At 43.3% G+C, this 26,701-nt stretch overlaps 1 protein-coding gene across 5 annotated transcripts in view; it reads right to left on the bottom strand.

Annotated features, from left to right (window-relative positions):
- FYN (FYN proto-oncogene, Src family tyrosine kinase) overlaps window positions 1-22,326 on the bottom strand; it is a 199,480-nt gene extending 177,154 nt beyond the window's left edge. For 2 of the 5 annotated variants that reach the window (XM_072965748.1, XM_072965749.1), the window contains exon 1: window positions 20,441-22,318. The gene's annotated coding sequence lies outside the window, so the exon portion shown is untranslated. Of the gene's footprint in view, window positions 1-20,440 lie in introns of all 5 variants that reach the window. The other 3 variants (XM_072965751.1, XM_072965752.1, XM_072965750.1) reach the window with 3 other exon arrangements.
- Between the last annotated feature and the right edge of the window lie 4,375 nt (window positions 22,327-26,701).

A 26,701-nucleotide genomic window follows, 5' to 3' on the forward strand; every position in this document is an offset into this window, starting at 1 on the left:
CAGGCTTGGTTTTGCCAGACCTTCCAATTTTTTTTCCCCAAGGGAAGCTGGAAATCTCAGTTTTTATACAAAACTACCCAAATTTTTAAATGTTGGTTTAAATTTTTAAAATGCACCATGTGGCTCAACAAGACATAAATGAAGGTTATCATCCAGCCCACAGACTGGTTTGCTATTTTCCTAAGTCATAAGATTCATCCCTTCGTTTCTCTTTCTATTAAACAGGAAATTGACTGCTATCTGCTCACCACTTGGGGTTTATTTGAGAGTGTAAAGGGAGTTTTTATTACCATACAACAACAACAAAAATCCAAGTACACTCAAATGCATAAAGCAGGGTAAACCCGACCCCGTATTTTAAACCAGGGTTTACATAAACGCTCACACATGGGGCTTGATGTTTTGTAGAATGATTTGAAATAAATACTTCTACATTTTAGCTTCTAAAAACACAAGAGGTCAATTATAATAGCCTTAGAGGACGAGGGTGTGAGCAATGGAAGTGAATGGTGGGTGAGAGCTTGTCTGGAATGGCTTTGATTTTTTTAAGAAACGCACTATAGAGACAGGTAGTGTAGACAGCCCTTTCAAGAGGCAATGCATGCAACCAAGGGCAGCAGAGAAGGGAGGGGGCTTCCCCAGGAGAACTCGAGGTGAGGACAGCGTACTTCACAAGTGGATGAACTTACAAATGTTTGTACGTTGATGGGATGAACAACATGTTAAAGCAAACAAATGAAAAATCCAAGTACCAACTAAAGGAACTCTGTCAGCAAAATACTAAAGAGTGTTGGGTGCAGTAAAAAATTTATTAGTAAGAGTTAAGAAGCCAAGATCTAGTTATACGGGTTTTCCTAACAAGAAGTCAGGAAAAAAAAAAAAAAACCACCTTTACTACCACACACATTGCCCCACATTTTACACTGTGCCATTTCTGTATTTGTCCTTTTTAGCCTACTTCTAGCAGAGTCTCTCTCTTTGCTAAAATACATTAGTTGCCATGGAAACGATGTCATAGTGTGTAAAACCATTTACTGTCCTTGGAAAGGCATTCATGATAAAATTGAAAGGTAGCATGTTTTTAAAAGAGAGCCAACAGAGAGCAGTTGTGTAAGAACACAAGATCTCCCAAAATTGTGGCTTCAAAGGATTCCTCCACCACCACCATCACAGGTCCCAGTTTCCCCCATATCAACCAGACAAGCACCTTTCCCTGTCACGGATGCCAAGTGTACATAAAACAAAATCTCTGACCTAATGTTGGAGGAAACAATAGACACACCAGAATTCACACTTCTGTGGGTGGGAGGGGTGGGGAGACTGCAGCATCAGAATGTTCTGTAGGCATCACAGCACCTTTGCTAATGGGGAGGATTTAGTCCCGTGATAAATTCTGCTGTCCAACTTCGTTATCAGAGATAGAAATAATATTTAGGACATAGAGATTTAGACTTGATTTCCTTATCCCCATGGATTAGCAAGACACTCCCTCATTTTTCCTTTCATTGACTCAAAGTAAATCAGATTCACTCCTTTGAGGAAATATATTGAGTGGCTCTCACGAACCACACTGGCGAAGACGACAGACAAGCAAGGCACGTGGCACCTGGAAGCTTAAAATCTAGCGGGGCCAGCTAGGTGGGTGGGAGCTTAAAAGGCTTCCTAAGCCATGGTGAAGAGCTCAACTTTATTCTAACTGCTAGAGGACGATCCTGAGGGGTGTTACCCAGCAATGTAATCTCTCGGGGATTTTAAAAATCTCGCTCAGCTGTCGTGGGAAGTCGGACTGGAAGTCAACAGAGGAGGGCAGAGAGGTAATGTTATCAGAACAGTCCAGACAAGAGCGGACAGTACAAAGCGGATGGACAAATGCGATCTCTAACTAGGGTGACCTCACGCTTTGGCTTGTCTGTGCAAGTGCTAGATTACACTTTTGGTCCCAGCAGCCCCTCAGACGAAGCTTTTGTCCAGATGTTTCATTTTTTAAACCAGGTACTGTTCTTAACAGTTGCATTAAAATGCACCAAGATTGGCTTTGGTGACCTCTACTTTGCCCTTCCAGCTTCAGCCATGGTCTTGCCGACCAGTGAGTAAGACAACTGGCGAGTGAAGAGAATTTTCATCTTAAAGTGGAAGTCTGAATGGTCACCAATGATGATCCACCTCTTTGCCGGTCCTGTTCCAACCTTGGCTGAAGTGAACACCTCTCTTTCAAGGAAAACAGGCAGGATGCTCACCAGTAAAATAAAGAGCACTTGGACATGAGTTGCTGGGGCAACCAACTCCTCCCAGCCTCGACTGGTAACACCCCTTCCAGGTACCGGATGCACTGACCAGCTGCACTGACCCATGTTGCGGCTGAGATGCACAAACACTGGTCAGAAGGATTCATGGGAAACAGAAAATCACAGGTTGGGTGTAAGTGAAATATCTGCAGGAAACAGCACTTCTCTAGAATGCTACGAATCTCTCATAGTGTCATTTATTGATGGTTATTTTATTCTACTTTGCACTTTCCCTTTCAGCAGCAATGGGCTAAAAAAGAAAAAAATGCAGATTAAATTAAAAATTACTGAATTTTTGTTATTTAAGAAAGCTGATGATGAATGTTAGCTCACACAAAATGTTCGTTGGTATTTATTATCCACCATGAGAGCCTTAGTGATATCATTCACTACTTAATACCAGTCTGCTACAGAAGCATCAGTACTACTTCAAATGTTAACAGTCACTGTAATAAGATTGTGCCCAAGGATGACAATTTAACACAGGCAGCTATGGAAGGTTCACTGACGTAACACTCCAGGAAGCATGACTTTTCTTTTAGATCAAATGACTGATATTCTGTGTTGGTTTCGCTTATTTTCAAGTTCAGATTTTTTGTTGCACATACAGAAAGTGAAGTGATGGCTTTAATGTGTTGGTTTCATTAGCAGAAGGAAAAAAATTGCACAAATGATTCAGTTGCACGTTAGTATTAATAGATGTTTTAAACAGAAAACTCAATTAATTCCAATTATGGTTTGATTTTTTTCCCATCTGTTTCCTGGGATCAAATAAAGCTTGTGGAAGTTCATTCCGTCACAGGTGAAACATCTCATGCTAGTATGAATGCTACTGTAATCTGTCAAAAGTTTAATACAAGAGATGAAATTATTTGTTTCTGCAGAATGCAAGTACAAATTTTGTGATGCTACAAATAATTTTCCTTATTAAATCAAGAAACCTGTGGAGCAGAAAGTTATTTGAGGTGACTATGGCATATGCATAATTTATAATTGCATTCAAGCAAGTGGTTATATCCTACCAAATACAGAAGGAACTATAGATGTAAAAGTTGACAAGTAGGTAGAAAAACTAAACTACAAAATTTATGGGATAAAGCGTTGTTTTGTGAACACACACACACACACAAAAACCACTTCAGCATGGTAGTACATGTCTTCTATTCTGCTACCTGTCACCATCAACTAGGTTTTAGAACCGTTTGAGAAACCACTCTAAATCAGCCAAGGTGTGCCGTAATGGGACGTGAATGAATCCTGTCAAGTCTGGGTATGTTCTGTTCCAAAACAGTTGGAAATCTTTGATCAAAGTAGTGAATGGAGCACCACAATACTGCAGGTTTTTTGGGGGTTTTTTGTTTTTTTTTTTAAAAAAAAGCTTTTAACCAACTGCAGTTACTGAAAACAAGGCTTGCAAACAGAAGATGTTAAAATTTGTCCCAACAAAAGCAAAGGCAGGCACTAAACACATTATATTAGACAACTCAGGTGTCCAAGATTTAATTCTGAAACTGCATTACGGATGTTTTGGGGTATCTCAACTTGTGGCAACATTTTAATGGTGGTTTTAATTGGACACATTTATATTCTGTACCACAGTGGAGTGAAATGATGAATAATCTATGATCCTGTGTCTGCTAAATGTGATGAAACATTCAAAAGGGCCATAGAGAAACTTATTTTCATGAGTTTTGTCTTATAAAAATATTTATTGGGGATAAGAATCTTGAATGGGGACCTGTGAAAATATTTAGGCTAAAATATTTATACATTCCAGTATGAAAAAAAATTAGACTAAGAAAAGCCTCCTTTTAGCAGAATTTGCTTTGTGCTTATGTGTGTCTGTAGAGTGAGCTATTTTCAGTTAAAAATTTTATGATGTATACATAAATGCCAACTGAAGATAGTAATGGTTTCAAATATTAATTATAAAACACAGCTTTGAAGGAGACTGCAGGCAACTCTATGAGAAAATTAAAAATAAATCATTCTTCATAAAAATAATAGTGACATGAGTATTAGAAACATATGGCTAAAAAACTGACAAAAATAAATCAATATGCATCAAGAATAATTATTGTCTTATGTTCTTTTTATTGTTTAGATAATCAGCATGAAAAGTTTTTTTTGTTGTTCTAATGTATAGGGACATGTTTTTAATTATTTGAAATTTTATATTTGAGGAGATTTTGAATAGAACTATTTCAAAGGTTTTAAAATATTATGAAAATAGTATCAGTTAACAAATCAACTTTTTTTAAGTTCTATAATTTAAATTATTTTAATAAATAAATGTTGTGGTCCCCCATCTCTAGCTCTCTTGGCTCCCCCTGAGGGAAAATATGAGATGTATTTATGTTTTGAGAAGATGTGTTCAAAGCGCCATAGTAATTTTCTAGTAGGAAAATACATAAGCAGTATCCCAACAGGCAACTTCCCACCTCGCTCCACGCCACCAAAACGCACGCTTTTAAAAGCAAGATTCAAGATTCCCCTTCCAAATTACTAGGAATTTCAAGAAACAGAGGTTTTAAAACATCTTCTTAAATGCAGCATCATCCTTGTATGAATGTCAAAGAGAGATAAAATGTATTTATAAAGAGCTAACTGGTTCCCCCCCCCTTCATTTGCGTGCTCTGGTAACTACTTATGAATTATACTTGGAAATGAATCCCTTCATAAATTCATGCTTTATTTAGTACATGAGGATGGAATATAAATGAAGAGCTTCTCTCCTATAGTGTCAGTCAGAGACTGTAATTTCTAGTATTCACTCTGGTATCTTTAAAATATGGAACTGAAGAATCATACCCAGTACAAATTCTCCTCTAGTCTCCAGCATCACAGTTAAGTTCATTAGAGAAAGGCCTGAAATTCTAATATTTACCACTGACCTGAGACCTCCACAGCAACTGAGGTCCTTCCCTCCAGGGAACTAGGAGGAACAATGGGGAAGATAAAATCTATGCTAACCTTTGGGATATCCGGTGGACAGCTCTGCTCCTTGAGAGGACAGATCTTCCCACTTCTTGCCCAAAATGAACCTAGTACAGGTATGCCAAACCACAATTTGCCCAAAGGGAAAAGTATTCTTTACGAATACAAGTAAGCAAGTTTGCCACCACCACCACCACCACCACCACCATCATTATATTAAAATACAGCTCCCATGCAATGCGGAAGGTCTGAAATTTACACTTAGTACTCAGCTGTATGCAAAAGATGCTACTTCATTTCCCCATAGTTGAGTTCAACTTGATCATGACCACTGCATTTCTGCTTATGGTACAAAACACAATCCTGCTCCTTCAGGATAACCTAATCTCTTCAGATTGAAAATTTTCATTGCTTCAAGGCAATTAGTCAAATTGAGCCCCTCTCAGAGCTGTGTTCCTCTCCCTCTCCTTCCTTCCCACTGTGGGGAGATTACAGACCACCACATGATGGTGAAAGGATCTGGACCAGGCACTGCCCTCCAAGCCCTCACTGGTCTCCCCCGGATGTCTCATCCCTTGGCTTTGGGATGTTGGCCTGGTTCGGCTGAGGTGACTGGTGGATATCTGCAGCCACAAGCCCAGTCAGCCCTCAGCCGTGAGACTGGCACAGTTCATTTTATGTTCTCTTCATTCTGACCCTCTCCCACCATGCTCCCTCAGCCCCTCCACCCCTAGGGCTATCCTAGGGGGCCTGCAGGACTTGGAATTTCTCCTACGTCATGTGAAAGCTTTGGAGACTTGGGGGAGGAAGCATCATCTCAAGGCAGTATCTGCCTAAACATGCCCCACTGCAGGGCCCACTCCCACGCAGCTTTCTTCCCAAGTTCCAGACCAGGGGCAGGGTACCAGGGCTTTCTCCGTGCAGGTTCTCCTCCACCCACCTGGAGTGGGGGATCTCAGTGACCCGTTCATTTCTTATCTCTAGTCTCCTCCACATCCCTGCAAGCTGCATCCGCCAACCCAGGAAGGTATTTCCTCCTTCCTGGTGCCTCGCCACCCTGCATGGCTGACTGTACAATATATGCCACGTCTTCTGAGATCTGGCTCTTTGGAATCCACAAATCATTTTTCTTCTAACAAAGCCTGCCTCTTTTAAATGAAGGCCTGGGCTAGCTCCGGTCTCTGAAACATGCTTCAAGGTCCTGTTTTGGAAGTCAGAAGCTGAACAACGTCTTCTTTGTCTTAGACCATACTCTGTTCTCCCCCATGAAGTAATGGAATCCTTAGCCTCAATGGGGGAGACTCCCAGGGCAACAAGAATTGGAAGGAGGGGAAAGTAAATTGAATACCAGTTCAAAATATTATCTCCATTAAACCAGCTGGTCATAATGCAAGGTCTCAGAGGTCCCAGAACACTCATTCAGGATTTTTTAAAAGTGCAGCGTACTGACATGTCATTTTTCTAGAAGACACTATTTATACATAATTTGAACCAAGGGCAAAAAGGGGGCTGTGGCTTTCATTTTGTTGAATTCTTTGTTCCAGGAGTAATGTCCATAATTTCTATTCTACTGCTGAATGGACCTATTCAACAGGAAGTTGCCCTTGTTCAACATCATTTGTAACTCTCCACTTCCCAGGGCTGCCTCTTTCCAGGGCCTTCTGCCCTTTGCCTCTCCTCCTCCATATCTGCTGTGTTCACCCATCAAATTCCTCAAACCTGGATCCTTCCTGCTTTAACCATCATCCCAATTCCAGCTCACTCCCTAATCCAGCTTGAACCCTACTTTCAGCTGATTCAATTGTTTTCTTCAGTCTCTTAGAACATCTTCCTCATTTAACTCTTCAAATCAGCTCTCAACTCTAGGTCACCAGAAGGTCAAATATTCCATTCCAAAGTGACAAGTAGTACTAAGTCAAGTCACAAAACTGAGCTAAAGCAACGTATTAAAAATACTTACAAATTCCAAAGGGGCCTCACTGTTTCTCTGTAACACGCTTTAATCCATCTATTAACACATTATCCTATATTTTCATAGCTGTTTAGATTTTTTTCTAGATTCTCCAAGTCCCCCTCCCATCTCCAAATCTTCCATCTTCCTAAGGGCTCAGCCTCCAATTTTACTGAAAAGTTTACTGAAAAGTTTCAGGATACTCCATGCCTTTGAACTTCTCTTCACATAAAAATTTCACTGTTAATCTTTACCTATCTTGCAGCGATAGTTAAAAATCACGCATGTAAAGCCCTGTGCCCGCCCTTTAGTAGGCATTCAGACTTGCAAATATCTCTCTTCTTTTCCTTCTCCCTTGAGTTACTGCTAATTTTTATCCTTTTGAGGGCTACAGTGGGCTGAATGGTGGCTGCACTCCCTAACCCTGGCCATATGTCCATCTGGAACCCATGACTGTGACCTTATAAGGAAAAGGGGTCTTTGTAGATATAATTAAGTTTAAGTGATCTCTCCCTTAAAGATGAGATCATCTTGGATTAGGGTGAGCTCTAAATCCAGTAACCAGTGTCCCTATAAGAGAAGGCCACATAAAGACACACAGAGGAGAATACCATGTGAAGATGGAGGCAGAAATTGTGCAGATACGTCTACAAGCCAAAGATTGCTGGCAGCCACCAGAAGTTAGGAAAGAGGCCTGAAACAGTGTCTTCCTCACAGCCTCCAGAAGGAACCAACCCTACCTTAATTTCAAGAATCAACCTTAATTTCAAGGTTTCTGGATTCCAGAGCTGTGAGAGAAAATGTCCTGTTGTTCTAAGCCATTCAGTACATGGAGATTCATCACGGCAGCCACAGGAAACTAATTCAAAGGCTCCTTCCACACGTAACATGATCTTGCCCCCCACCAGCTCTCTGCTGATCCCCTTCCATCCATTACCCCACCTCAGCCTCACCAACATCACCCTCTTTAGTGGATCCTTCCTATGCTCAAGCTCATCCAGGAGGTGCTCAGAGCCCAGCTGAGTGTCCTTGTGGGGAGCACAGAGCCAAGCTCCTCCCACAGTGACAATTCTGTATCTCAAGTGCGTGGGTGCACTGTTGTGGGGGTGGAAGCTGGTCCCCTGGAAACAGAACCACTGTTACAAGCCAGGGATGTGAGCTCAGGGAAGCACGGGGCTTGCCTTGGGTCCCCCAGATTGGGGGCTCTTAACACTTTCCGACACTGGACTCTTCCCCATATAGCAGAGCTGGGCTGAGGTACAATCAGAGAATGTTTGGGGATACAGTTTTCCAAGCACCAGTTCTCCTTGTATCACACTTAGGCATAAACTAACCAGAGCTTCCCAGGAGCTCCTGGCACCTGCAGGGGCATGTGGTTCTGCTCATTACACTGCAGTCCTGAGAGGTTCTTCCCAGCCACACCTCACTGGCCTGCCCTGAGCAATTCTCACCCCTGTAGAGAGCTACTTCCAACTCTGAGCTCTCTGAAATCAGGAATCTGCTGAACAATAACCGTAAGACACCAGGAATTAAATAGTCGAACACACTTATACGAAAAGAAGGATGTGCTATAGCACATTATCAGTGCTTTGGCCCAAACTCACTGACGGAATTAGAAACTGGGATCGTTGCATTTGCACCCAAGGGGGTAAAACATAAGGCGGAACCTAAAACATTATGTGCAAAGGCTGGATTCTAACCCATGACTCTGCGGGTCTATTGGTGCAGAGGATTTGATGTATAATCTCCAAGATGAAAATTTACTCCAGATGCATCTCATTCCAGAAGTACTGAAAACACTTGTAAGACCTCCCAACTTGGCAGCTTAGAATCATAGTCAACAAGCATTTAATAAATGCATGGTTTAGAGTAGTGTTACATGGCACAAAGCAAATTAAGCGAGGTGCACTTCAGCCTTCTGGAAGCTAGCTGCTGAAAATGGACAATACTGACACTGACATGTACAAAACTGACTGAATGTGAACAAACTGGACAAATACATGAAGTGGTGACATTATATGCCGGCCAAGGGGAAAGTGCATTTTTGTCAGTGGCGTATGATCGCCACATTTCAGGTGGTGGTTGTGGTAGTGGGGAGGTGGGCAGGAAAAGCACAGACAGCGTGTGGCTAAGGAAGGAAACAAGTTCACAACCACTTTCCAAAGACCACAAGGGCATTTCAAACAACAGTGAAGCATTAGGTCTGCCCCTTCCCCTCATGGCTTCAGCAGTTGGTCTACATCCACAGAAGGTGTTTTTAAAGCTCTCCATCCCTCAGATACATTAAACGTGGCAACCAGGTGAGGGTGAGGCAGGGGAACCCATTAATGAGGAATCACAGAGAGCTTTTCACAGGGAGCCAAGAAGACTCGTAACGAGGGCTGACAAACATGGCCTGTTGTGTCTTTTGTTACAGAAATGACTCAAGTAGTCCCTCCCTCCAAACATGGAAAACATTTTGTAAGGCTTATTTTCAGTCATCCTTTTGAAAGATATACGAACAGAGGCTGTGGTTGGGACACAGTGTTAATTTGTAGAACCTTACTTTGTAGAACCTTAAGTCTAGGATGGAACCGTCCTTCCCTGCTAAGGAGATTCTTCAGATGGTGAAACACCAAGTGAACAAAATGAATGCATGGAGAAGAAGGTACTCCCACAGCCAAATCTGGGTTTCATGTGGCTGTGGGACTCAGTTAAATGCTACTCTGAGAGGTCCAGAAATGGGTAGGTGCGTGGCAGGTGAGCACCTGCCTTCTCCAGTTCTCCCAGGCCTCATGGACTTTCAGGCACAACACTGTTGGTCTAATCTGCTACTCTTCCCTCTTCTATTACTTGTATTCCAATTTCCTCCAGATTTTGAAACATTCTGCATTCCCCCGACCTGGGATGTCATTGTGTACTATTGGTAACTTACTATTGTTTTTAGTGAAAATCTTGTTGGTGAAAACCTGATGGCAGAGAGCAAAGAAATAACTATTTCCCTGGCCACCCTAAACTTTTAACAGAATGCTCAAGATTATGGACAAAAGATCTTTGAACACATACCATTCTCAGAATACAGTGATTTTCCTACAACCGTCTAGGACAGTCTGCAAACCTAAACTTTAAAGGTCTGGAGAAAGTGAATCTGGTGCCATTAGAAGTGACAGAAGCTCAGTGTCCAAGAAGATGCCAGCCTAGCCCCACAGATGGCCAGGACACTAGCTGCATGTCCCGGTGCCCTGCCCCAGGGCCCAGTTGAGTAAACACCTGCTGAGTCGCTGTACCATGAGTGACAGCACGCTACATGCCATAGGGGGACAAAAAGGGGGAGGCAGCAGACAACATTTTTGCACATATGAGAACAATGATCTCTGAGAAGACAGGACCCAAATATATAGATTTCTAGGAGACCTGGATTCTAGTCTAAACTAAATGAGCAACAGGATGTATGACCTCAGGCTAGTCACAAAAATTCACTGCGCCTTGGATTCCTCATATTAGAATTTAACTAACAACATAAAGCATCACTTATTAGAAGGTAATAAAAATGTTGAATGCAAGAGAATGAGGAGGCGAGGGGAAGTTTCCTGGAGCTGGGATTCCAGCGGTGCCTTGAGAAAAGGATAGAGTCCCCAGGGAAAGGAAGTACTTGGGAGTCCAGGAAAGGAGAACAGAAGTCGGACTGTTCATACTAACAAGATAGCAGGGTGACATCTGGCGATTCAAGTGTCAGTGTGATGGTGAAGGAAGAGAGCCAGGTAGAACTCAGAAGGTGGAGATGGGGGTGGGGAGGGAGGCCCTGAATGCCAGGCTAAGGACGTTGGCCTTTCTCCCATTCATTAGGTTGTTAGTAAAGGGACAAGGCAAAAGAGCCAGTGTCTACATCAGCCAGCACATCCATTATGACATGGATCAACACCTCCTCAATTCAAGCTGGAACGCATAGGAGTGAAACAAATGGAATCATTATTTGCAAACCACGGGAGAGCCTGGAGGACATAACATATCAAAAGAATATCGATCGGGCAAAGGTGCACACAAAGTACAGCCATAGAACTGGCGTCTTCAAGCAGGAGATGCTGATGAGAGAGAGAGAGAATGACAGAGTGTGAGAGTTCGCTGATGTCTCAACTCCTGTATCTGAAAACCATGAGGGGCTGTTTGTATTTCTAGGTCAGACAATGAACTAGACAATAAAAGGGTGAACCTCTGCAAACTCTGAAAGCAGACAAGAAACCTTCCATGGAAATCAGTGCTTTTCAAATACCTTTGTGCCCGTGTGCCCAGCTACAGGCAACATATCATACAATTTCTGGAATAAAGTTAAAATTGAAATAAAAATCAAATTTCACAAGTGACAACATCTGAAATTGTTTTTGCTTCCAAACAGATACTACAATGTGTAGAAATGAAGGAACTCGTTGGTGTTTATTTGCCTTCTCGGTAGAATTCAAATTGGACAGGATTTCACAGAAATACAGATTCAGTAACTTTTTCTGGGGATTAAAAGAAGAAAGGATTGGGAAAAGTGCCCCGGGCTTTGTCGTGGGAAAGGCGATCTGGCTCATTTTTAATTTTCCATTAAAGCCCTACTTTTCGGTATAAAGCAGATGGAATCCTTATACAACTCCATGAAAAGCCTACTATTTTTGGGTACCTCAAAGATGGGAGCTCTGAAGAAAATGAAAGTGTTTGAATTCATCAGATAAAATCCCACCAGCACATTCAAAAGGAGCAGGTACTTACAAATCTTAAAAATACAAGGTGAGAGGTCTTTCTGTGATGGGTTTCTGATCCCAGCCTCCCATGGGCTCCTTCTGGGTCTGGCTGATGGATGACCTGCTGCCACTGCATCGCCCACTCCCACCACTGTGGCTGACACGCACCATGGTACTTCATTCCTTGTCTTTCAGAAGCTGCCTCCCTGGTGGCTCCATCCTCACAGCCATTCTCTTAGACAGAAAAGATTTCAGTGTTCAACCCTGCCCACCCCGTAACCCCCGAATCAGAACAGGGAATATGCATTCTGTAAGATCCTCAGAGCCTATTTCTGCAACCGTGGCTCTGAAGCTCTTTCCTTCTCATGAGACGAGGCCTGGTTCAATATATCCCGTCTGTCATTCTGCCAGGGTGGGTGGGAGGAACAAGAGGGCTGATCCCCACTGTGACTGGACTGAGGTACCGGGCTAGGAGGTGGTGGGCACCATGTCCACCCACACAGTTTATAATTTCATCTGAGAGATGGAACAAATTTAGTGTTACAAGCACTGATCCTGGATTCAGACTCCAGCTCTGCTGCGTACCAGCTGCATGACCCCAACTAAAGCACTTAACGTCTAGGCCTCAGTTTCCCCATCTGTTACATGGGAATAATGACGACAGTGTCTCATTGAATAGCACTGGGTGTTGAGCTGGCAAATCATGAGTAAGACGCAGTCCCTGACTTCCAAAGAGCTCACAAGTCAGAGAAAAAGACCAGTATCTGCCCACTGTCAGACCCAACCGACCCCACTTTGCTTTCTAAGTTGCAATGAGGGTGATGATGAGGTGGTAACCACGTGCCGTGGAGCCCAGAGAAGGACCTGAGTGGTGCTTCCCAGAAGGTAAGTCTGGAGAAGAGAGGTTTCCCTGGGGGTAAAGGTGCCTTTGTATCTCTCGAACCTAACACAGAAGTAACTGCAAGGCAAAGGCAAGGAGGTTGAAAGTAGGCAGGGAACGAGGAGCCACAGCTTTGGAACAAAAACAGACACAAATTCAGGAACCAGACAGACCCGGCTTCTCTAGTAATTAGCTGTGTGACAATGGGCAAGTTACTTTACCTGTCTCAGCCTCAACTTTCCCATTTGACCAATAGGGATGATAATGCCCGCCTCAAGGAGTTGTTATGATTAAGTAAATTAGTGTATGTAAAGCACCTCACAAGGCCTCCTGGGGGCTGAATAACTATGGCAGGCAGGCCGTACTTTGCTGGAGTATCTGGGGAGGGGTGGGTGGGGGTGAGGTGCTATGTGCTTTTTCATACCATCACAGAGGGAAATACAGGCCAGAAATAAGGAGCCCTCAGAAAAGGCCTTCTGAATTGAAATATGTCATGGGGGAGGGGGAGACTTTCCCATACCTGATTTTTTTGCTCCCCAGAACTTACAGTTAACAGGTGCTCAATACACATTTGCCCAAACCAGCTGGCGCTGCCTGAGGTCCCGGGTCTACAGGGGCGGAACAGGTGATGATCTCTGCACCCAAAGACCACCCAGTAACAGGTCCCAAGCCTGCTTCACGCCCTGCATGAGCATGACGCAAGTCACTCTGGAAGCTGTTTGAGATTAATGGGGAAACATTCTTACCCAAATATTACAACAACTCCAAATCTTGCAAACGTTGTTAAAGTTTCATGAATCAGTAAGCACTATCTTTTCTTCCCACGTTTTTATTAGACCATAAATCCAGTTCAATTTATATCCTTCTAGGATTAGTGTGTTCTAATCAAGTGCAGAGTGCCACTTATTCCCAAGTTGTCTGTACTAAGGGGTCACCCAACTCCATTTGCATAATACTGTTCAGGCTTCTCATGTGTTTTAGTAGGTAAAAATTAGATTTTCTCAACTAGAAACACTGAAAAAAAAATATATTTCTCTAAATAATCCAAATCACCCTTTTCTTCATAGGAACCAAGTGCATTAAAGTCCTAACTTGTGGGGTTTTTTTTCCTATTCTGTAGTTTATTCTACTTTCAGAAAGTCATGATGACATTCTGAAGTCAAACTCCAGGGATTTACATTATAAACAGGTTAAAATTCTGGTTATCCGACTAAAACAAAGAAATTCCTTCTATAGGGCTAACTTCAAAGTGCTTTTATGTTTTCTACTTTCAAGAATAAAAAAGGCTCTGCATTTCTTAAGAAGACTTGCTAAAAATGCTGTTTTCAGTCACACTACTTCAATTAATTTCCTATCTTTTCCAGTAATTCTTGATTCAGAACTGACAATCACCCAAATCTCTTTCCAAAATATTCAAAATGTCCTTCTATGTACACAATGCATCTTCATCCTCCCTTCCCTAAGGGATATATGTGTTAGATGTAATATGTATATACAGATATACACACATTATCAACAGCAGCAAACACATAGCTTTTCTGTATAGGGGTTACTATTCCAAGTGCTTTACATTTATTAACTCGCTGACTCCTCACAGCAAACCTTCAAGGTAGGAACTATTAACACCATTTTAATGGTGAAGAGGGGGAGGGTACAGCTCAGGGGTAGAGTACATGCCTAGCATGCCGCAGGTCCTGGGTTCAACCCCCAGTATCGCCATCAAAAACAAACAAACCTAAGCACACCCTCCCCCAACAACAACAGCAACAAAAGATAAAAGTTTAAAAATAAATAAATAAAGATGAAGAAAGGGAGGCACAGAGAGACTGAATAACTTGGCCCAGCTCACACAGCTGGAAGAGGGTGGGCCAAGATCATACCCTGAGTCCATGCTATTGACCACATCCCTCACCTGGGCTGAAAGGCTTGAAACTTGGCTCTCAGTGGTGACTCTGCCACCTTGGACAAGTCATCTAGCCACTCTGGGCCTCATTTTTCCTCATAAGTAAAATGGACCTGCTGGGCCACACGATCTCTAAGTCCCCTATGGTTGTATGTCCTGTGGGTTTTGCTACATGTTTTTACCTTGGTCTGGAGAGCAGCTGAGTGTTAGATTCCTACTCTCATGCTCCTCTGGTGGGGTGCTAAATCCAACTGCACTTTTCATTCTTAATCTTGCTTAACATCTGGGGCATAGCCCTCCCCTCCTGGGGATCAGGGTCCCCTCTCTCCCAGGGCCCACCCAATACTCTGGGTGTACCTCTCCCACTCAGGGCCTGGGGTTCCCTTCCTCCTCTGCTCCCTGGCTCTTCCTCAGCCTTGTCTGCTCTCTCTACTCTCCACTTTTCCTGAGTGATATTGCCAGTATCCATGGCTCTGAGTATTTTGCAATGTGCTGCTAACAGATGTATATTTGAGTCCTACTGTTCACTCCAGATCCATCTGTTCAACTGCCTACAAGATACCTGGACCACTGTGGTATGTATACAGAATGGAATACTACTTGGCCACAAAAAAGAATAAAATAATGTATTTGCAGCAACATGGATGGACCTAGAGACCGTCATACTAAGTGAAGCAAGCCAGAGCAAAATACCATATGATATCACTTATATGTGGAACCTTAAAAAAATGACACAAATGAACTTGTTTACAAAACTGACTCACAGACATAGAAAACAAACTTACAGTTACCAGGGGGGAAAAGGAGAGGAGGTGAAGGCATAAATTGGGAATTTGAGATTTGTAGATACTAATTGCTATACATAAAACAAACAACAAGGTCCTACTATATAGCACAGGGAACTATATTCAATACCTTGTAAGAGCTGGTAATGAAAAATATGAAAAGGAATACACACACACACACACACATATACAACTGAATCACTATGCTGTAAACCAGGAATTAACACAACGTTGTAAATTGACTTCTTCAACTAAAAAAAAAAGTTACCATGACTGGAAAGTTCAAAGTGTCTGTGATAAAGTCATCACTTAAACACTGCCTCTCTGACTGTATAGTATTGCTTGTCTGCATGCCTCTCTCCACCCACTGCTCAAGGACCCCTCCTGTCCCCATCCCCCAATATACTGCTTCACCCTCTCTTGTTCTGTCTCTTTTGCTCCATCCCCACTTCCATGCAGCCCCTCATCAATTACTCATCTGAGTTTCCATAACTACCTTCCCTGAATTGGTCTTGACCATCTCTGGTCAACAGCCCACACTTTACAAAACACAAATCAGATCAAAGCAGTTATGACAGTGGTCAGAGATTTCCTTGTGCGGTTCCTTGGGGCAGGATTACACCTCTTCATTCCTGAAGCATCTAGTTCATAGTCTGGCAAGTGGTAGATACAGCGAATGAATGCAGCTGGATGCGTGAGTGTGCAGGACAATTCACAAACTCTTACAGGGACCTATCTGTGGACCACAGCAGGACCCACTTAAAACAAAGGCTCACACAGAGTAAAAGTATTTCCAGTATCAACATACTTTTGATTTCCTATGTTTTAATTTTTTATTTCTTAAGTGAGCAATAAATGAGAGTCTAAATGTAGGATGGAGATAGGAATGGACATTTATTTTTTATTTAAATATAAAGTTATATTTCCCAATAACCAAAAGTATCAACTTCCAATGCATTTCTGTCACCCTCCCTTACAGCATGTAACACATTTTACTTAATGTCATCATTATTTCCATATGAGGTATTTTGCATATTGCTTCAAGGCGAAGAGCAAGGGCTTTGAAATCAAACTAACTGGGCCTGAATCCTGACTCTACCACTTACCAGCTACGTATGATCTTCAGTTAGTTACTTAACTTCCCTTGCTTCATCTTCCCATCTGTAAAACGGGGATTATAAGTGAAACCACCTCAGATCATTATTGTTTTTCAACTGAACTAAAGTTGATTTACAATATTATATTAGTTGCAGGTGCCAATATCATTAATATTAGAACTTAAAACACTGCTTGACACATAAATGCTCAATCAAAAGTAGCTGTTATGTACTATTTTTATCTCTCCTAGTAGACTGAGCTCTTAAACAGTGAGGACAGCAGAAGTATTCATTTTTCTGATTCTATCTTCCTGTGCCTTGCACACAATAACATACTGGGCTAATGTTTGCAGAACAGATGAATATAATGAACTGTTTATAGCAAAAATATGTGCATTACTAAGTATGATGACTAGTACGGATAGAACTGCTCCAACAACTTGGAGGCGTGTGGAGGACAGGGACCATCCAGAGCACTAGCAGTTCACCCTGTTCCTGGGGGTCTGGGAGCTCACTCAACTCCATGGAAGATTCAGGGCTCAGTCATCAACTCAGGACAGCTGTGGGATGGAGGGCACCCAGGCGGGACTGAAGAGCTGGGAAGGCGGGGACTCCTTTCCCATGAGCCTGGCCTGGGGCAGTAAGTTTCTTCTCTGGAGTCTGCTTAATTTCCTCTCCCAATTAGAGAAGGTAGGACTGTGATTTCTGAAGACCCTCCTAGCCCTTGGGGAGTCTATGAAATCAGCAGATAAAAATCTAGGCCAACAAATGTGCTACTGGAGAGCCATTATCAAAGTCAGCACAGGAGCCAGGAGATCACTGTATTACAGGGGATTACTGGGTGGAAACTGGCCACTGCACCCAACAGAAAGCAACAGTTTGGGAAAAGTGTTTAAAATGAAAAGACTCTGAATTTATAAAATCAAAAGAATGAAAGCAACAATGGTTATAGGCTCTAGGTTTCCATTTAATTCTCAACAGCCTATAAACTCCTTGAGGGCAATGACTATGCCTTGGGTGGCAGCATATGACAAAGCTGCAGGCCAAAAATACATTTCTTCTTGACCTTTTTTCTGGTCACATGGCTAAACTATATTTCCCAGACTTTTTTGCATGTACTCTTTTGTGGCCATATAACTAGCCCTCAAGTAAAGGATGTAAGTGCAGAGATGGGTGTCATTTCCCAGCCAAGGCATTTAAAAAGGGGGTGCTTCCCCTCCACTCCCCCTTTTGTCCTTCTGCCAGCTGAAAGCAGGTTACAGTGGAGCCCTATGGGATGGTGGAGCTTGGGGTCCAGAGTCACTGAATGAAGGAAAGCCACCCACTGACCAGAAATACCCATTTTGGACTATTACATGTGGAATAATAAACATCTATTGCTTTTGAGCCATTGTTTTTGCAGGGCTATTTGTTACAGCTGCTAACATTAGCCTAATTGATCCAGGTGCCTAGCACATACCAAAGACATAATTCACATTTGTTGAAACAAGCTAAATAAGACCAGGTTCCTTCTTTCAACGTGCTGATCAACTAATGATGGAAACAGACATGTGCCAAACATAATGCCAGCTGCTGAAGTGTGAAAACAAAATTGGAGGCATGGTGATTTGTTTGAAGGGAGAAGGATGGAAAAAGCATCCCAGAGTAAAAGACTTGAGTTGGGCCCTCAAGGTTTAACAGGAACCAAGCAAATCAGATGGAGTTGGAGATTCCAGACCCAGGAGAAAGTATGGAGTAAAGGTATAGAAAGAGTATGTGTTTGTTCACATTCAACCTTATCATTCTCTTGAACTCAGTCAACAGAGTGTGAGTTTATTGTGCACTGACTTTCCTTCCTGGGTCTGGCATCAAACAACGCTTTATTTTTTACAGTACACTCATTAACCCTATTGCTTTTTTTTTAAATATAGAAAGTTCCAAGATGAATGTCCTTCGAAAGTGGAGAAGTAAATGTTTAATGAACCATAACAACCCTTCTAATAAAATCCTTGAAGAACAAACTTGAGACAGTTCTATTACTTATAATAGTCAAAGAGCCATGCTCTTAGGAATCAGTGGGTTCACCCTAAGTTTTGACACTACTGATTAAGCATGTAATAGTCACTAGCTTACAAAATGGAACATTAAGCCCCCAGATTTACATTAACATTTCCTCCTTAAGAGGATCATCAAGCAGATGGTTTAAGAGTTCAGTTTAAAGACTCTCTACATCCTTTGCTCATAGCGAAGTGCCTCCAAAACCTGAGAGAGTTAACAAAACCACTTCCTCCAAAAATCTGAGTCCCTTCATCTGAAAGTACAGTACCCATGGGACAGGGACTTGGGAAAGAGAGTACAAAGGGTGGAAAGTACTGCAGTCACTTGGTGGTGAGAGGAAGGATGTGGGCGTCTGAAGGCTACCCTGAAGCAGGGAAGAGAGTCTCCAGTGGTCTTCCAAATACCATTTTAATGCTGTGTCAGCAATGTCCCCAGGAACTTTTTAAAATATAAGGGTAAAACAACAATCACTGGACAGACAAGACTTCATTTCAAAAGACTTCAGTACTCCTTAAACTTGAAAAAAGAAGCAAGTCAGGCTGCCTCACCCCATCAAACACCAATTTAACTCTCTTTCAGTAACAAAATTCTTCTCCCCCCTCACCAATGTATCCTACCCCCTGAAGTGAAAGGGGGTTAAAAGTGGGCGGAGGGGGCGTGCTACCTTGAAAGTAAAGCAACTCTTAACACGGCTGAAGTCATTTCCCCCTTACATCTAAGAAATACTGCAGCTGCCAGTCAACACTACCGGTCCATGAATACAGCAAAATGCCAGCACCTGCCACCCTGCATCTGGGGCCTTTTATTTTTTGGTAAATGTGGCAGGAAAGACTTTCAGAGAGAAGATCAACTGCTTTATCTGAGAGAAAGGGAAGCCCCAGGGAAGAGAAAGAAGAAGCATCGCACCCATCCTTGGGTACTTTGTGTGTCTCCTCTCTGTGCACTGAAAGGGCTCTTTGTGTCACACACACACACACACACACACACACAAACACACACACCCGGCGAGTCTGTGTGATTTACTCGGGGGAGGAGGGGCAAGAAGGGTGATTTTATTATCCCTTTTCTCACTCAGTCCCAGCAAATCTCCGCCTGGGCCCTAGCTCGGTGGCCTCTTTCTGGCTCAGTCCCCTCCGCCTGTGGCCGCAGAGATAAGAGAGGGGAGGCGACCAAACAAAAACAGTCATCGATCTAGAGAAGTAGAGGGGAAATCCAGCGAGCAGGGAAGGGAGGGGAAAGGAGCCTGCGGGAGCACAAGGGGTGGGGGGTCAGAGGAAGAGAAGCGAAGGCCCCAGCACAGGGGACTGAGGAAGGGTGGGTGGTGGCACAGGAAGAGTGGAGGGGAGGATGGGGGAAGTGCAAGGGAGGTGCCAGAAATAGGCAGGAGGATGCGGCGGGGAACGCGACGGCCGCAGGAGGAGGAGGCCTAGAGGTGGAGGAGTGGGGCAAGCGTGGGGTGGGGTGGGGTGGGGAGGGAAGCAGCACGGGGCATCAATTATTAAGTGATTACATCATCCCCGACATTAAAACAACACACACAGCCCGGGTCCCCGCGGGGGGCCCCGAAAGGAGGGCGGGGGCGGAGTCTGGGCCAGCCTCTCCCCCAAGCCAATTTGTCTTCACACCCCGCGCCCGCTCGCGGGCGAGGAAATGGGCCCCCCATCCCTGCGCTACCTCTGGGCCGCACCCCGTAGAGGTGTCCTCCGGCACGACCACGGGAAGACTCCGAGCGGGGCCAATTCCCCGGTAGCGGCCAAGAGACTGCAGCGCCGGGCCCCGCGGCGGGGGCGGCGCTTCGCGGGGGCGCCGGCGACCGGCATCTCCGCAGCATCCCCGCGGCCCCACGTCGCATCCCTGCCGCTTACCTGCGCTGCGCTCAGGCTCCGGAGCCCATTCACATGGTCCTCTCCCCGCCCTCCTCCGGCGCGGCCGAAGTGGCTCCGGTGGCTCCTCAGCGGGCCCGGGAGCCGGTGGGCCTCCAGAGAGTGCCCAGGGGGCGGCGCCGGGTGTCGCCGGCCCGGCGGCCGGATCCCTCCCAGGCGCGGGCGGCGGCCGCCGGGCGGTGCGGAGCGGGCGGCGGCTTTGTGTGCGCCCGGGGAGCCCTCGGTGCGTCGGATGAAGCCCCGCGCGCCCGAACCGCGGTGGACGCGCGGCTCCGAGGGCAGCCTCGCCTCTGGTCTCGCGGCCGGCCGGCGGGCGGGTCTCGGCGGCCTTCAGCTCGCGGCGACCCCTCCTCCTCTCCCGCGGCAGCCCCCTCCCCACAGGCTCCGCTCCTGACAGATGGCGCAACTGCTACGACGCGCCGCCGCTGCCGCGGCTGCTCACAGCTACTCGCGCTGATGCTCCAGCCCCTTCAGCCCCAGCAGGGAGTGAGGAGGGGGCGGGACGCACCGCAAGAGTGGCAGGCGCTCCTGCCCTATCAACGGGCCCCTCGGGAGCTGTGGGCGACGACCATTGGTGACTGGGGCGGGGCGGGGCGGCGATGGGTGGGGTCACCGAGTGGGTTGAGCTTTACTGAGGCATCGGGCATCCTGGCGTGCATGCAGTGTAGGCTGTGAGAGGGGATGCGAGGTTGGAGGAGTTGTGTATGTGCGTTTTAATGGTTTATGTGGACTTGTGAGATTGTGGGTTAAGTCGGAGGAAGATGGGAGAGTGTGAGATGCATTTTCTGCTTTGCGGAAGGTTGCAGCTGTCACTGCAGGAGGGCATCTGCCATTCCCTCAAAACCATAGGAACCTGCCTCTGGAAAGGGCTATTTTGCCTTTCTAGTGTCTTTTCATTTGAAGGTGGGAGGATAAATTGGAAAAGTGCTAGGGTGATGAAAGAGTTTTCTCTAATCAAACCGAAGAGTACGGAGCAAGTAGAATCCCCTCACAGAAACCTGGAAAAGCTAAGAGAACCCTGGAAATGCACATTTAATATTATTAATAATTATAAGGAGGAGGAGGAAAAGACAAGGAAGGGGAGGAGATGGGGAAAATTAAGGTTAATTTTTTCTTCGTTGTGCATATACATATTCAAGCAAAAGTCTTGCGGAATTATTACTGAAATGCGGGTGGAGAGAGCAGGCGGCGACTAAGGAATCTGCAATCACAGAGTACAGATTTGTTTGTATAGTTTTTTCCAAAATCATGTTCAATTGTAGCCGTTGGTTGTCTTTGGTTTCTTGTGACATTCAGCCTTCTTATGTTTTCTTTTCCCTTCATTGAGTCTGAGCTTTTGCTCAGACTTTCCTTGGTGAAATGATAGCTGGTTTAGTATACAGTTGGGAGTGCATCAGTCTTTATTTCCTATCCAACTTTTGTACGGCAGGATGTAACTTCATTAACACACACACACACACACACACACACACACACACACACACTTTGGTTTCCTGATTTTCTTTATAGGTAATTCCTGTTTACTGAAAGTTCTGCTTTAAGGCATGCTCAGATTCATTCTCCTTAATGATTTTGGCAAGAATCCTACCCTGCCCCCTCAGCAAATCTAATGTTCTGAAAAATATAAGTGAATTGTCTTCTACTTCTATGCCCCGAATCTATAAAATTACCTTTCCTGCCCACTAATTTTTTAACTGTAGTTTTAAAATATCAATTTGCTGACTTTTTTCTTTTTGGTGCACAGTACATTTTAAAGTTGCTAGCATTTATTAAACAATCCCTATTTTATGGATGAGGAAACTGAGGACAAGAAAAGTTAATAAATAAACACAAAGTGATAGTATAGGGTGGTTACTGTTTTTTTTTTCTTCCTTAAATAAAATGTTAAGTGAAATAATGTTTAAATTTTGTGTTGGTAATTCATTCCATAGTCCCCAGAAATGGAACCATGAGTAGGACTAGAAGATTTCCATTACAAGACAACGCTAATTTCATCTAGCCAGGAATTGTTTATCTTGTGAGAAGGGGTCCTCTTCTTCAGTACTAGCCTACCATGGCTGCTCTAGGTTTATTTGAATTGGAATGGAGAGGCAAGCTTAAGGTATATCAAAATTATTAGAAGGGACTTGTTAGAATACAGATTGGTGGCCCCCACCCCCCAGAGGGTCTGATTCAGTAAACTTGGAATGGAGTCCAAGAATTCACAATTCTAACAGTTGCAGATGATGCTGATGCTCCTGTTCTGGGTAACAGACCTTGAAAACCACTGGTCTAGAACCAGTCTGTCCAATGTGGTAGCCACTAGCCACACATGGCTATTAAGTACTGGAAATGTACTTGAGTACTTGAAATGTAGCTAGTGCCAATTGAGATGTGCTGTAAATGTAAAAGACATATTGGATTTCAAAGATTTAGCATGAAAAAAAGGAAATGTAAAAACATCGAATTGATTTTTATATTAATTAGCATGTTAAGATGATACTAGTCTGAATATATTGTGCTAAATAAAATATAATATTAAAATTAATTTCACCTATTTCTTTTAACTTTGTAATATAGCTACTGGAGAATTTAAAATAGCATATGTGACTCACATTATATTTCTATTGGACAGACTGATCTAGGGTTGTTTCTGATTCCAGCTCCATGGTGCACACTGTTGAGAGCAACTTGGTAAGGCAAATAACTTATTTCTTCTGGTCCTTAGTGTTCTCATATGTAAACCGGGGACATCATAAAACTGATCTCAGTAAAAACTAAGTGGACATGGAATCAGTTTTTGTGTATCTTCCTCCTTTTTAAAGATAAACTGTCATGTACTCTCAGAAAAACCACTCAAGATAGAGACTTCCTTGGAATTCCATGTGAGATTCAATTTATCTTATATGAAATCTGGAGTAGGTGGGGTAAGTCACCTCATTGTGTATGGTTTCTTCAAGAGGAGTCACTTTTTAGCGTCTGTAACTCTAATAGCTTCTTGATCTAATTAGTGGGAAAAAAGAATAGATAATGCAATTAAAATGACAGATTAACCTGCTCCCATCAAGACTTCATCTTGCTTTTGTAACTCTTTCCTTGCCTACATTTTTATCTGCTGCCCTTCCTAAATGAGGATTTAAATGGATTTGGCCTCCTAGGAGGATTTGCTAATGGTCTGAAGAAGTATATAGAGTCCTGTAAAGATCTGGATGCCAGTCCCCATTTTCATCTGCTGTGCAAATCTCTACATAGACCACAGGTTTCCTCATAGCCCCTAGCTGCCCCTAGCTTCCCCTAGGCTGCCTGAGATAAGTCATATTGTCCTCTATGACCCCAATTTTATTTTCTTATGGACAGCTTATAATATACCAACTAGAATGTGGGCATTGTTCCAGAATTCTCTTCGATTTGACTGCTATAGTTTTTATTTTTCTCTTTCTTTCACTTTGAAGTTTCCTATTTCTATCTGGGCTTTCTTTATTTTGTCTCAACTGAATTTCTTATTCTCTTGCTTTTAAAGTAACATTTTCCTTATTTTCAATTTTATTAAAATAGTTTCCTGCTTTACTATTACATTTCAGTTTTAATCTTTTCTTAAATGTCAATTCAACAGCAACACATATAACAAAGGTAAGAATCCTTAAGATCGAGTGCTTACAAATCAGCAAGAAAATAAACATGAACACTCCAATTGAAAAACACATGCAAAGGAAACACATCCCAAAATGGCCAGTAAATGAGATTTTAAATTTACTTATAACCAAAGCAATGCAAAGACATAGTTTTGTCAACTACCTAGTTAGCCAAAGACATACAAGGATGTAGAGAAGTGGATACCCCTACTCTGCTAGTGGGAGTGTTAATTGGTTTATCACTTCCGGAGGACAACTTAGTAGTAACATATATGAAACACCCTTTAAAAAGTATACACCTTTGACCCAGCAAGTCTACTTCTGGGAGAAAATGGAACAAGTTTGCAAAAATATACACATGACATGAGTAATTGGGACATTGCTTGTTATAGTGAAAAATTGAGAAAAGTCTGTTAATAAGGGATTTGGTGTGTAAATTCTGCTGTATCTATAATAGAATAGTACATAGCCATAAAAATGATGATGATGCTATTTATTTATTTATGTGGAAAGATTTTCTCAATAAAATGTTAAGGGAAAAAAGTGAGCAACAAATTGGTATGTATGTGTATATATGTATGCATGCCTATACATGTATATTCCATTATTTTAAAATGTAGTTGTATACGAAAATTTTCATAGAAAAGAGAGCAAAAATGTTAACAGTGATTTCCCCCAAGTTATCAGATTATAGGTCATTTTAATTATTTTTCTTTTCTTAATTTTCTGAACTTTTTCCATTGGGCACTTATTATTTGTTAACAGAAGAAACAATAAAACTTTTAAAACTTTGTTCTTTCTTTTCTACTTTAATTTTCCCTTTTCTCTTCCTCCTCTTCTCTGCTCTTTTTCCTCTCTTTTGAAGAATCCTTGTCACAGGAATGGTGTCCAAAAGAGCCTTCCTACCAGGGCTGGGAGGGTTGGAGGCCTTCTGCTCCCATCCTCCCACCACTATTCTTCTAGCTTCTGGTGGACCTCTCAGGAGTTATAAGAATGGTTCTCAAAAAACTTTACTCTGAAAGCGGGAGACTTCTGGGAAACTGGTCCCAGGGCTAACCTCTCTGTACCCGGCACACCTGGTTTATTGTGAAACTCTTGCTTCTGACATCTCATGGCAAGTCCTAATGGAAAGAGCTACATATTTTAAAATCCACAATGTTCAGAACATACCCAGTAGATTTAGGCTCTATTGGGTCCACAGCATGCCATGAGCCAGCAGGAGATGGTCCTGGGAAAATCTCATGTGCAAAGGTACCTCCAGATAATACCCCAGCCTGAGCTCAGGAGGGGCTGGCAGCAGGTGGTGTTAAGTCTGCCTCTGGAAGACGCCCAGCTCAACTTCTGAAGCTGGGATTCTGGCACTACTTTTATAGCAGCTCTCTCTTGTTAAATTTTGTCCAAACTGGACAATTGCTCCTCCTGGCAGGGCCACAGCAGAGGCTTCTTGTGTCTCTTGAGCCCCCTTCCCTCTTAAAAAGGTGGAGACGGGGCTGAATAAATAGGCATTATTATGAGGAAAGCCTTAGAGCCCAGATCCATGGACCTCTGGCTGGGTGCTCTTAGCATATCAGGGTCATTACTGGGAGAGCTGGGCCTGTTGGAAAGGATTGGATCTATAGAGGAAAAGAGGCCATAACCCAACCAGGCCAAAAGGAGGGTGGGAAGGGTGGTGGTAATTGAAGATGGTCTTCTTTGATTCTTTGCCTCCCTCCCCGGAGGAAGCCTAGATTATCATCTGGTATGGTTGAAGCATCTGGGAATGGGACTTAGTAACCTTGAAGGTCTAGATGGAAACACATCCAATTCCACATAGTTATCTTCCAAAAGATCTCCTACAGGAACCTTGGTAGGAGTTTAACAAGGGAGGCGCTCTTGTCGTAAGATGGCCTGTTCCTTTCTGTTACATCCTAACTCACTGTAACTCCCACCCTGCCCCTTTATTTACTACTCACTCTTAATCTATTTCCTAGCTCTATTCTGTGAAGTGTTGGTGTTTGAGGCTCCTCTTGTGTGGCTGAGCCAAGAAAGCCCCACCCTGATGTAGATAATTGGATCAGAAGCCCTCAGACTTCCCTGTTTGCAGGCATAGGTTGGTTAGGCCTGATCTTTAGTTGAGCTGAGCCTGACTTGCCATCCCTGGGAAGACACTCAAGAGCTACATACTGAGGCCCACAGGTTCTCTGTGTGTGTGTGTGTGTTTGACTGGTAGAGCTCCTAGAGTGTGCCCTTGAGATTCAGATATTTTTTTCTGGTCACAGCCTGTTGTCATTTCAAAGAAAAGAAGATAATATCTCAGCTTTCTAATTACTCTAGTAATCTACATCTGTATGAGAAATGGATTTTATAACATTTATCTTGCCACTTTCAAGAATTCAAATATTCTATCTGTCAGGTTGTCAAGGGAAAAAATGAACAGAAGAGAAAGAAAATTATTATATCAGTCAAGGTTCTTGGTTGCAAGCATTAGAAACTATGTCTAATTTAAGCAGAGAAAGAATTTATTAGAAGGATATTGGATTGCTTGTCGAATCAATTAGAATATTTGAGAACTAGGCTCAGAAAACAAGCAGGAATCAGACATCACCACCCAGGGGCACATCTAAGGACTGGTTAGGATGATTTGGTGGGGCCC

Source organism: Vicugna pacos, chromosome 8 (genome assembly GCF_048564905.1).
Source record: "Vicugna pacos chromosome 8, VicPac4, whole genome shotgun sequence".
Lineage (NCBI taxonomy): Eukaryota > Metazoa > Chordata > Mammalia > Artiodactyla > Camelidae > Vicugna > Vicugna pacos.